At 48.9% G+C, this 13307-nt stretch overlaps 1 protein-coding gene across 1 annotated transcript in view; it reads left to right on the forward strand.

Annotated features, from left to right (window-relative positions):
• The window catches only part of INTS13 (integrator complex subunit 13), a 397661-nt gene that overhangs the window by 181716 nt on the left and 202638 nt on the right, over positions 1-13307 (forward strand). The gene's annotated exons all lie outside the window — the stretch shown is intronic.

Consider the following 13307-nt stretch of genomic DNA (forward strand, 5'->3'; position numbering starts at 1 on the left):
GGGGCTGAGATGCTGATTCAAGAGGGGAAGCTAATCTCCAACGCTTCCATTAAGTGCGCTCTGGACGCAGCCGATACCGCTGCCAGAGCCATAAACACCAGTGTTATGCTTCGGAGACATGCCTGGCTGAGAATCTCTGGGTTTAAGCCAGACATCCAAACCACCATCCTGAACCAAACTGTCGTAATTGGCCCGCTTGGATTAGCGACTAGCTGAACCTACACGTTGTCCTCCTTAACTTGGCTATATACGATAAACGCCATTTTTGAATGTTGCAGCGGCCATCTTAGACCATGAGCGGCCTCGTGGCCGACGTGCCCTTTAGTCCTTTGTCCGTTCCACTGACCACTCTCATCTGCCCAGCAACAGGCTATTTTTAGTACTGGTCAAGCCACACATGCGCAGTTCTTACTGACCCGTAAACCCTCAGGAATGTGCCGCTAACTGACCAACGGGTTTGAAACCCACCAATGAGCTGGCAGTGTTCCAAAACATGACCATATATGTCTCTAAAACTGTGTCTTAACTTATGCCGCCTATCTTTTATTGCCCCAAAATTGTATAAAAACGGGGTCACACCGGTGTTCGGGGTGATACCTCTTGCATTACCGAAGGGTGCTGTTTGAGTGTACCACCACCCCATGGGGTCTTAATAAACTTGTTCTTTGCATTTTACAGTTTCCGTGCCAACAGTTCTTGTGTGTAAGTGGGTAATCTCTGGAGCGTGTAGGCCTTGGGAACCCCGTAATACTTCAATTGGCGACCACGAAGGGACTCATCGGCGACTCGGATGCCCGAAGGAGAGGTCGTGACGAAGGCTTGGAAATCCGCCATGGGCGCGCGCTGCCACGAGTGACCCGAGTCTTGGCTGCCACGGTGTTTTTTCCTTTCCTTCCGATCTGACCTTCCAGGTGGCGCCGGTCTCCGACTGAGTTTTCGAAGTGTCCGCATCACTGAGAGAGTGCCGTTTGGCTGATTTGGCTTACAAGACCTTGGCAGTTGGAACCTGGACAGTTGAGTATTTGGTAAGCTCTGTGTTCGGTAAGGTAGTCTTCGGACGCTTACTGAAGTCCTACGAATTGTGTTCGGTAAGGTAGTCTTCGGACGCTTACTGAAAATCTGTGCTTTGTGATCGGTGAGGACGCTTGCCGAATTCTATGAACTTTGATTTGAGTTAGCTAACATTTTGAATTTGTGATCTTTGAACTTATATGTGTAGTGCACTTCACATAGGCAGGCATGTAGAGATGTTTCTCTAACTTTGTTTTTTTCCTTTGAGCGGCACAATCGTGAGAAGAACTGTAAGTGCCATTTGGTCCGGTGTCACGCTTTCGTGATACTCTTTGAACATGCCTGTTTTTAGCACACTCCGGGGAATGTGTTGTTTAGGAGATGGTACCTCAATTAGGTTAGCGGAATCACAGCCGGCTCCCCCAGAGGGAACACCAAATAGGGAGATGTATATTAAGTTTGGCCTCCCCCCTATTATGTACGGTAAATTATGGCATAAGTACACTAAGGCCGATCCCGAATTGCAATGGCCCCTACACGGGTCGTACGATTTGAGTAAAATCCAATTTGTAGAGCAATGTATGTTTCAACGCAGGTCTAGACAAAACATGTTTGATTGTGTGCGAATGTGGGAGAAAGCGGCGCGTGAACGAATGAAGCGTGAGGTTGCCTTGGCGGACAAAGAGCAGCGCAAGGCTGCTCGGGATAAGGCTTTACAGCTGGAGGAGAAGGAGGCTCAGGAGAAGAAAGAAAGGGAGGAACGGGAGCGTAAATTGCTAACGACTGGTCAATTTCCTATTCGCCGACCACTTTATCCTGTCCTTAATAATGAAATTGATGATTTCTCTTTGTTAGATCGGTCACCGCCTCCGTACGTTACGCCGACGGCTCCAGCTGTGGATTCTGATGATGACGGACGGGATAAGTTGGGCAAGAAGGGTGTATCGGCTCTCAGGTTTACCGCGGAGAGGTCCGCTCATTTACGTAGTTGGGCTCGCAAAGTGAATAAGCATAGTGTTACTCAGGATCAATTGATATCAGAGAAAACGGGGTGGTCGGATCTTGAATTAATGTATTTTTTGTCCAGCCTAGCGGATGAAGTTGTAAGCGCATATCGTGAGTTTTCTGATACGTTAGAGCCTAAAGTTTTGTCGGTGTATCGTGAGAATTTAGCTAAAGGTGATTTTGATCTTACAGATGTTGATGACCTGTTCAAGCATTTGATCGCGCTGCGGGATGAGACAACCCATTTGCGACAGGAACGGAAACGGAGGCAAAAGGAGTCTGAGCCGGGAAATGATGAGGCGGTTAAGGAGTGTTCTCTTCGTGGTTCAGATAAGAGCTCTGCGTTGCATGTTATGCCTATGCGTGAAGCGGCGCCTTTGTATGTTCCACCAAAAGGGGAAGGTACGGATGATGATAAGTTGTCGAAGGATGCGAAAGGGTATTTTGTGTACAATTGGGTATATACGCCATGGAATAGGGCAGATGTTATGGCACTGAAAAACTCTTTACCTGATCTCCGAAAGAACCCAGCGGCATTCTATGAGGGGGTAGAGGGGGCTATATCGTCTTGTGTGATGACTCTTGTAGATATAGATTTGTTTTTTGGGCTAATTTTACCACCTGATATGTGGAGGCAAATTCGTAAAACTAATGACGAAACGATTTTGGGGGGGACCTGGAAAGAGATAAATGCTGCAGATTTAGATAGAGAACCAGCATGTAAGCCTTGTCAGCTAATTCTAGATCTTCCGGCAGCTATTTTGCATAAATTGAAAACGCTCGTTCCTGCCAAAAAGATAGATTGGACCATGTTAACGTCGTGCAAGCAGAAACCAGATGAAACAGTCTCAGATTTCTTTACACGCTTCGAGGAGGCATTTCATGATTACAGTGGTCAATCTTTAACTGACGATACGGGTCGGCATTTGTTTGTAGATAAGTATGTGGCTAATCTCCTACCAGAGATTGCTAAGCGATTGAAATTGAGTGAAAGTTCCTGGGCCACGGCGACCCCTGCGTCCTTGTTAACTATGGCTCAGTATTATGAGCGGCAGGAGGTGGAGGCTAAAGAAAGTGTAGAGAAAAAGACGAAGGAATTGAAAACGAAGGTGATGTTGGCGCAGGTTCGGGGAACACAGGGTAGAGGGAATGAGAGAGGTAGACGAGGTGGAGGTAACGCATCGTATGGTCGTACGGACATTGCGGAGGATCAGTGTGCTTATTGTAAGGAGTTTGGGCATTGGGCCGACGATTGTCCGGTACTTCGTGAACAGCGTAGCCAGCGTGGGCGAGGTAGTGGAAGGTCAAGAGGAGGTTATACTGGAATGAGAGGTGGAGGAGGTGATCGTAGACAGGTTGAGGAGAGGGGCCGTGGCCAGGACGAACGAAATACGTTTGATAGACGGAATCAATATCAGATTTTGGAAGGAGAGAATGTGGAACATCAGGATTATGTGCATGCATAGGATTGCGTAGGATGGGGTAAGGAATCAGTTGAAGTGCCAGTAGATCAGCAAGGTCCATATGTAACAGCGGGTATTTTGGGTTCTACTGATCAGTTTCTAGTCGACACAGGAGCTACTCGTAGCGCTCTGTCGAAAAACTTGGTTCCGAGGGCTCCCCTGTCTGGCGAAATGATTACGTGTGTAGGGTTTGATGGCACACCCTCCCCCAGCCCATTGTCCAAGCCCCTTGCACTATGCATTGACAAGTACTTTAGTTTTGGCCAATTTTTGTTATCGCCCCATACCCCAGATAATATCTTGGGCATTGACTTGCTTAAATATTTTCGAGCAACAATACGCTGCGCTCCAGAGGGAGTGCGGGTTATTCTGAATGATAACTACCCTGACCCTGATGATTGCCCTGAACGTGACAGATTTTGTGTCATTTTAGATGTTCCCGCTTTGGCCTCTCTGCCGCACACGTTGTGGGCGACATCAGATACGGATGTGGGAGGGATGCGTATTCCACCAATACACATTACCGTTAAGGAGGGGGCCCCCCTACCACGAGTGCCACAGTATAAGATCTCGAAGGAAGGCGAAATTGCACTAACACACATTGTCCAGGATTTGATTTCTGCAGGGGTAGTGGAGGAGGTCCCTTATAATGTCTGTAACAGCCCTATTCTACCAATTCTTAAGAGAGACTCAGATGGCAAGATCTATCGATTTATTATTGATTTGCGTGAAATAAATAAAATTGTCATTCCCCAATACCCAGTGGTGTCCGATATTACGACCTTGCTTACATTGGTTCCTCCGACGGCCACCATTTTCACTGTTATCGACCTAAAGAATGCGTTCTTTTCTATCCCTGTCCATCCAGATAGTAGATATCTGTTTGGTTTTACGCTCAATAATAAATCATATAGATTTTGTCGAGTTCCCCAAGGATATACTGAGAGCCCTAGCATCTACAGCCAGGCTTTGAAACGACAACTAGATTCCTTCGAATTGCAGTCTGGCGTTGCGCTCATCCAGTACGTGGATGACCTTCTGCTTGCCGCCGACTCCTATGCACAATGTGAACAGAGTACGCTTGCGTTGCTTTCCTTTTTGGCACAAAACAATCACAAGGTCTCCAAGAAAAAGCTTCAATACTGTAGACCCCAGGTGACCTACCTCGGTCATCTGTTGTCTAAGGAGGGGAGGGCATTAACATCTGATCGAATTCAAGCAATTTTAGACACACCAGTCCCCCGCACGCAGAGAGATGTGCGTGCTTTTATAGGGTTGACATCTTTTTGTAGACAATGGATTATGGGTTTCTCACATATCATAAAACCTCTGCTAGCATTATTGTCCAAAACTACACCGATGCCTCTTGAGTGGACAGACGAATGTCAGAAAGCCTTTGAACAGTTGAGACAGGCCCTTTGTTCTGCACCCGTGTTAGGAACACCAGACTACACGAAACTTTTCACATTGTACGTGCATGAGAATGATGGGTGCGCGTTGTCAGTGTTAGTGCAGTTACACGGGGATAAGCAGAGACCATGTGCATACTTCTCTGCCATTTTGGATCCTGTAGCACGAGGGTTGCCTGGGTGTTTTCGAGCGGTAGCGGCAACAGCAGTAGCCATACGACAGAGTGAGGGCATAGTGTTATCACACAAACTGTTGGTGTTAGTTCCTCACGCAGTAGATGCCCTGTTAAACCAAACAAAGACCCAATACCTCACGAGTGCACGACTTACAGGATATGAGCTGACACTTTTAGCGCCACACATAACATTGAAAAGATGCGCTACTTTGAACCCCGCGACTTTATTGCCCTATCCGGCCGAGGAGGGTCAGGAAGAAAAACATCATGATTGTGTTTTCCTGACTGAGGAACAGACAAAGGGTCGTGTTGACTTACAGGATGTGCCACTTCCAGATGTGGATGGGGAACTGTGGGTTGATGGATCGTGTTTGAGGCTGCCAGATGGTACGACTTCCGCAGCATATGCGATCACGACTCTTAAGACGGTGGTTGAAACAGCTAGAATACCACAAAAATCGGCTCAGGCAGCAGAGCTGATAGCTTTAACAAGAGCCTGCGAATTGAGTGCTGGCCTATGTGTGAACATATACACAGACAGCCGGTATGCCTTTGGAGTGGCCCATGACTTCGGACTTCTCTGGAGGGAACGTGGGTTTCTGACATCACACGGAGAGCACATTATGCACGGAGAGTTAGTGCGTGATCTCCTAAATGCGTTGCTCTGCCCCAAGAAAGTAGCGATAGTGAAGTGCAGTGCCCATAAAAAGATCACGGATAAAGTGGGTCAAGGAAATGCCTTTGCAGACAGCATAGCAAGGCAGACGGCTATGTCCCGAACTAGCTCCCCTATGTACGTGGTACAATCACAGGCCGAGAGATGGAGTGATGCTAGAGCAGAGATACGGGATATTCAAAAATCAGCTACAGAATCTGAGCTTGCGGCTTGGGCAGCAGAGGGGGTGCTAGATGATGAAGGTTGTTGGAGAAGCAAAGACATGGAGAAGTGGAAATTGCCTGCGCTTATTTACAGGCGATGGTCCAGATGACTCATGGACTGGCCCATGTCGGAGCTCTTGCAATCACCCGGCTTTTAACACGAGTTTGGGAACATTCTGAGATTGCGAATACTGCAAAGAGAGTAGTGCAGACCTGCCTGGTATGCTTGCAACACAATCCTGGGAAGGGGACCCATACTCCGAAAGGAGGGTTCGTTCCACCTTCAGCACCGTTTGAAGTGCTTCAAATGGATTACATCCAACTCGAGCGCTGCAACAACCTGAAGTACGTCCTAGTGGTGGTGTGTGCTTTTAGCAAATGGGTTGAGGCCTACCCCACGAAAGACAATACAGCTTTGACAACAGCTAAGGTGTTGCTTAAGGAGTTCTTTCCTCGCTTTGGAGTTTGCAAATTTCTGTGGAGCGATAATGGGCCCCATTTTGTTGGAAAGATTGTGGAATATGTACTGAAGGGGTTAGGGATTCAGCAAAAGTTCCACGCTGTATTCCACCCTCAGTCAGCAGGTTTGGTCGAGCGGTACAATGCCACCTTGAAGCTTAAGCTGGCCAAAATCGTGGCGTCTACATCGTTGAAGTGGCCAGATGCATTGCCGCTAGCACTGCTCTCTCTTAGATCAGTACCCCACTCACGAACTGGCCTTACGCCCTATGAGGTGGTGTTTGGCCGCCCCATGAATATCTGGGGGGTGCCCAAGCCGCGATTAATACATGATGTGCCTTGTGTTATGATGAATGATTATTTGGCACGATTAACAAATGATTTGCTCTCTATTCACCAACAGGTTCGAGAAGCGCTCCCTGACAACTCTGCTGGAGAGGGCCACGATCTTCGTCCTGGGGATCATGTGATGATCCGTTCGTTTGAAAGAGCAAGCAGTCTGGAGCCCAGGTGGAAGGGCCCCGAGCAGGTCCTTCTGGCGACCCGCACCGCCGTACGAGTGACCAACAGGAAGCGGTGGGTGCATTCGACACATTGTCGCCGAGTCTCTCCGGATCTGGTGACTCCTGTTGTGCTGACTGATTATAAGGAGATCTTGGAGAAAGAAAAGAGCCCAGCTGTGACGTCGGCCGAAGTGGAGGGAGCCTTCCCGGACCAATCTGCTACCGGAAGAGAGCGCTACAATCTACGTCCGCGATAAGAAGTTTTTTTTTGTCCTTTTTTTTATGACTGGTTGGTAACCGCTCCAGGTTTGTGAAACGGAAACCGGGAATTCCAAGGGGGGGGGATCAGTTCTGCCAGAGTAGCGACACCCGTCTTGGCCCGGAGAAGAAAACAACGGCTACCTCGGAGTTCAGCACCGCATTTTTCTTTTTTAGGTATACACGTATGTGTATCTGAGACTATTTGTGAAAACTTGTGAACAATTTGTGTCACTTGAGACTTTGCACAGACTTTCTTGAACTATGGCATCAACGGCATCTCGTGACAAGAAACTGTTGGGTGCCTTTCTTTTTCTTCTAACCATTGTGGTGATAGCTGTTATAGCCTGGGTAGTCGAACTTGTGGTGCCTGTACGTGAACATTTGCTGCCGACTACCCCGGCACCGTCTGAACATTTCCATTTTACATTGCCCTTCCATGAAGAACGCCATCGCCAAACGTATTTAAATAACAGTTTCATTCAGATTCTTCACCACACGCATAACATGACCAATACCTCTAACTGCTGGGTGTGTGGAATGTTGCCTGGGCACCAGAAGAGAGGGGGCACCCCACTTATTCCACTCCCGTTTTCGCACAATGGGTCTTGCAATGCCTGGTACACTCTCCTCTTTACTTTGAGATGGCCAACAAAAGGGGGGGTGCTTTTTCGCCTAAATAAAGAATGTCCCCATGACAAGGATGGGTTTCCACGGGCAGAGGGTACACGTTTTGAATGGGAAGAATACAGGCCTGATAATGTGTCTGCCCCACGAATATATAGCAATCAGCGAAACGTGAATGTATCCAGTGCTCATGTTATAAATGTCATTGCCACCAAAGCCGATTTATGCATCAGAAACAAGGGCACGATTGCAGTGGGGAAAAGTGAATGTAATATTACTCTCACGTTTGATAGCCCGAATGGCATTTCATTTGTTGCATCTCGAAACACCTACTTCATCTGTGGAACGAAGGGGTACCATCAGCTTCCGGTGGGGTGGTTGGGCACATGCTATGTATCGTTTGTGCTACCTCCTGTATTCATTGCCCCTCCGATGTATCATAACGACTATACTCTGTACCACGATTTTGTTTTGAACAGAGTTAAGCGAACTGTTGCTTTAGAGGACATTGATCAAACGGACACTGCATTACAACAGTATGTGGATTTCAATCTGGGACTATTCTCCTTTGTGGGGGCTGCATTGAACAGCCGGAAAATCAGACGGCTGACTCGCGTTGTCGAGGCTGTTGCGAATGACACTGCTATTGCCCTGGGGAATATTACCGAAGAACTGCAGATTTCCAGAATTGTCACCCTCCAAAACAGGATGGTGCTGGATGTTGTTTTGGCTGATCGTGGGGGGGCATGTAGAATCATCGGAAGCAGCTGTTGTGTTTACGTGCCTGATAATTCTCCATCTGTGTATGATGCGATTTCCAAGCTGCATAAGATAGCTGCCGAAATACACCCGGACAATGGAACTTGGACACTTTCTGGATGGTTCTGGTCCATGATTGCAACTTGGGGCTGGAAACTGTTGACAATTCTCTGCATACTTGTGGGAGCAATGTTCTTTATATGCTTGTGTATCCAATGTGGCCCTACCTTATGTTCAATGTGTCTATCAGCTTGCTTACCATCGAGGCGAGCTCTTGCCCAAGACAAAATAATGCTACACAAAGAGGTGACACAAATTATGTTAATAGACATCGAGGACGAACATCCAGAGTATGTTCATTATGAGGTAGATTCAGCTAAACGCTAAAAGGGTCGTCTGTCGTAATTGGCCCGCTTGGATTAGCGACTAGCTGAACCTACACGTTGTCCTCCTTAACTTGGCTATATACGATAAACGCCATTTTTGAATGTTGCAGCGGCCATCTTAGACCATGAGCGGCCTCGTGGCCGACGTGCCCTTTAGTCCTTTGTCCGTTCCACTGACCACTCTCATCTGCCCAGCAACAGGCTATTTTTAGTACTGGTCAAGCCACACATGCGCAGTTCTTACTGACCCGTAAACCCTCAGGAATGTGCCGCTAACTGACCAACGGGTTTGAAACCCACCAATGAGCTGGCAGTGTTCCAAAACATGACCATATATGTCTCTAAAACTGTGTCTTAACTTATGCCGCCTATCTTTTATTGCCCCAAAATTGTATAAAAACGGGGTCACACCGGTGTTCGGGGTGATACCTCTTGCATTACCGAAGGGTGCTGTTTGAGTGTACCACCACCCCATGGGGTCTTAATAAACTTGTTCTTTGCATTTTACAGTTTCCGTGCCAACAGTTCTTGTGTGTAAGTGGGTAATCTCTGGAGCGTGTAGGCCTTGGGAACCCCGTAATACTTCAATACGGTTAACCCAGATCACCTGTTTGGCCCAGACGTTTACACCACCCTAGAAAAAATGAAAAAGGACACTGACACTGCAAAATCCATGGGTGCCTTGCAGTCCCAGCAGTTTCGGGGTGGGTCCTTTCGTCGCTCCAACACTAGAGGCGTCTCAAGGGGTCAGCTTTCCCAATCCACGACACACTACAAGGGCAACACCCAGACGACTTATGCCAACAAGAGTCGAGGTGGTTATTGCGGCAACAGCGCCAAGGGCAGAGGACATGGCAACAACAGCTCCAGGTCCTCTGCCACCAGCAAACAGTGACGTCTTTTCACTGCCCCCCGACCACACAACACCGGTCGGGGGGAGACTCCAGCAGTTCCTGCCCGTCTGGAAGTCCATCACCACGGACAGGTGGGTCAGAACACTTATCCAATACGGTTATTGTCTGGAGTTAACATCCACTCCACCCAACATGCCCCCAAAACACCGTCCTATGTCAGACGAGCACTTGCACTTATTGCAGCAGGAGGTCATCGTCATGCTTCAAAAAGGAGCAATAGAGCTTGTGCCACTGCAGGAGAGAGGCACGGGGGTATACTCCCTGTACTTCCTCATACCAAAGAAGGACGGGTCCCTCAGACCCATTCTGGACCTCAGGCCACTCAACTTCTACATCCTGTCGGAGCACTTCCACGTGCTAACCCTGCATGCAGCAAGTGCTCCCATTGCTCAGGCAAGGGGACTTTCTCGCAACTTTAGACCTAAAGGATGCGTACTTCCACATTCCACTGCACCCTTCACACAGGAAATACCTCAGGTTCACCATCCAAAACCAGCACTACCAATTCAAGGTTTTGCCATTCGGTGTCACCACGGCACCCAGGGTGTTCACAAAGTGCCTGGCGACGGTGGCGGCACATCTCAGGAGACAAAACATCCACGTCTACCCCTATCTGGACGACTGGCTCATCCAAGCGAAGTCAGCCCAGCAGTGTGCCGCCCACATGTCCCACACCATTCAGCTCCTGCACGATCTGGGATTCTCACTGAATTACCCCAAATCCCACCTCCAGCCCGCCCACATACGGCAGTATCTGGGTGCGACCATAAATACTCTGGCAGCCACAGCACAGCCGAATTCAGTGAGAGTCAGCAGCATTCAATCGCTGATCCAAAAGTTCAGACCTCAACACTCGCTTCCAGCGAGAGTGTTCATGCAGTTGATATGCATGATGGCCTCCTGCATCTCCATAGTCCCCCACGCGAGACTACATATGCGTCCGCTTCAGGAGTGCTTAGCACGTCAGTGGACTCAGGCTCACGGGCAGTTAAAAGACCTAGTGTTGGTGAGCGGTCGGGCATACAACTCTCTGCATTGGTGGACTCCACGAAACCTTTGCAAGGGCCGACCGTTCCAAGAGCCTGTGCCACAGATCATCCTGACGATGGACCCTTCTCTCCAGGGATGGGCAGCTCATGTACTCCATTACACTGTGCAGGGACTTTGGACGCAACAGCAGAGGAAGATGCACATCAATGTTCTGGAACTGATGGCAATCTTCATGGCACTAAAAGCATTCAAAGTACATCTGTGCAACAAGGTCGTGTTGATCCGGACGGACAACATGACGACAATGTACTACATCCAGAAGCAGGGAGGAACACACTCTCCGCAGCTGTCTCATCTGGCTCAGAGCATGTGGAAGTGGGCCATTCAGAGAAACATCTTCCTCATGGCAGAACACCTCCCGGGCAAGGACAATCAGATGGCGGACCTGCTCAGCAGGCACAGCCACCAAATGCACGAGTGGGAGATACATCCATCAGTACTCCAGCCGTACTTCCAGCAATGGGGTCATCCAGAGATCGACCTCTTCGCCACAAGGGAGAACGCAAAATGCCAAAGCTTCGCCGCCAGGTTCCCACACCCACAGTCGCAGGGCAATGCGATATAGATGAACTGGTCAGGCAAATTTGCGTACGCTTTTCCCCCAGCACCTCTGATACCGCTGGTGGCACGCAAGCTCAGGCAGCACTCGATGACTCTCATCCTGGTTGCTCCAACGTGGGCTCGCCAACCATGGTACACCACGTTTCTAGAACTGTCCGTGGTACCGCATCAAAGGCTACGTCTCACACCCAGCCTTCTGACGCAGAGCCATGGCGACATTCAGCATCCAGATCCGCAACAGCTCAACCTGGCGATCTGGCTCCTGAAGTCCTAGAGTTTGGCTACCTGCACTTACATTCTGACTGTATGGACATCATTCAGGAGGCAAGGAAGCCCACCACCAGAGCATGCTATGCGGCAAAATGGAAGAGGTTTGTCATTTATTGTGCAGACCACAACATTAACCCGCTGGATGCTTCTATTCAGAATATCATCTGTTACCTTTTCCATCTGTACTAATGTAATCTGGCCTATGCTTCCATTCGCATTCATCTATCTGCAATGGCCGCTTATCTCCAGAATAGGCAGCACCTCTCCCTCTTCAGGGTGCCTGCCATTAAGGCTTTTCTCGAAGGACTCAAACGAGTCATTCCTCCGCGGACTCCACCAGCTCCGGAGTGGAACCTCAATGTGGTCCTACAGGCTGATGGGTCCTCCCTTTGAACCACTGCATTCCTGCGAGATTCAGTTCTTGACGTGGAAAGTGGCTTTCCTCATAGCAATTACATCGCTACGGAGGGTTAGTGAATTACAAGCCCTAACTATCCAAGAGCCATTTATTCAAATTCATTCCAACAGGGTAGTGCTTCGCACGAACCCTAAATTTCTTCTCAAGGTTGTGTCTCAATTCCATATCAACCAAACTATTGAATTACCTGTTTTCTTTCAAAATCCCGAGTCATTGGCGGAGCGGATGCTCCACACCCTTGACGTCAAAAGGGCCCTAATGTATTACATCGATAGGACCAAGGATTTTAGGAAAACTAAGCAACTCTTTGTCGCCTTTGCACCACACCACAAAGGTAACCCTATGTTCGAGGCATATGGGCTGCAGATGGTACATTATGAATAGATCGCCATCTGGTGTTGGGCTCGGATGATTGCACTTGTTTTTTTCTTGGAGAGTCTTTTGTGTCTTGGTGACTCCTCCTTTGGTTGCTAGTGCGCATGGGCATCAGCTCCATCCTTAGATTGTTTTTTTCCGCCATCGGGTTCGGATGAGGATTGAAGCGCTCCAGATCGACTTCGGAAAGAAGTGACTTTTCGGCCCGTATTCCCTTTCCAATTCGACGGTATTGTTATCAAACGCGATTTCATTTCCATTCCGACGCGTTTCGACTCCAACATCGAAGAAAAACTTTGATTTACCTCGACGAACAGGAGGCCTTTCTCGACGTGGTCAAGCCCGGAGTCCATGGAAAGGACTCCATTTAAGAAATGTCCAACGTGTGGTGCTAAGTTCCCACACAAGGACCTACACGAGGTGTGCAACCTCTGCCTATCGCCTGAGCATGAATCCAGGGACTGCGAAGCCTGCGCAGCATTCTCCTCCAAGTCGACGATTAGAAACCGTCGAGCTCGAGGACACGAGGTTTCCAGAATGCAGTCGGAGGCGATCCCGGAGCTGTTCGAAGACCAGCACCTCGATGAAGAAGAGGATCATGAAGAACAGCCGGGGCCAGAAGGGGACGAGTCGGATGTCGAGGAACTCGACGTGCAACAAACCGTGAGTGACGATGTCCCCTTACCAAAAACCGACCCCGTGTGGTAACGACCCCGCCTTCGAGCCCCGTCAAACCGCAGAAGAAAGTTTCCGACGCCCCGCCTTCGGGCCCTGCAACGAAACC

This window comes from Lissotriton vulgaris, chromosome 1_1 (assembly GCF_964263255.1).
Source record: "Lissotriton vulgaris chromosome 1_1, aLisVul1.2, whole genome shotgun sequence".
Classification (NCBI taxonomy): domain Eukaryota; kingdom Metazoa; phylum Chordata; class Amphibia; order Caudata; family Salamandridae; genus Lissotriton; species Lissotriton vulgaris.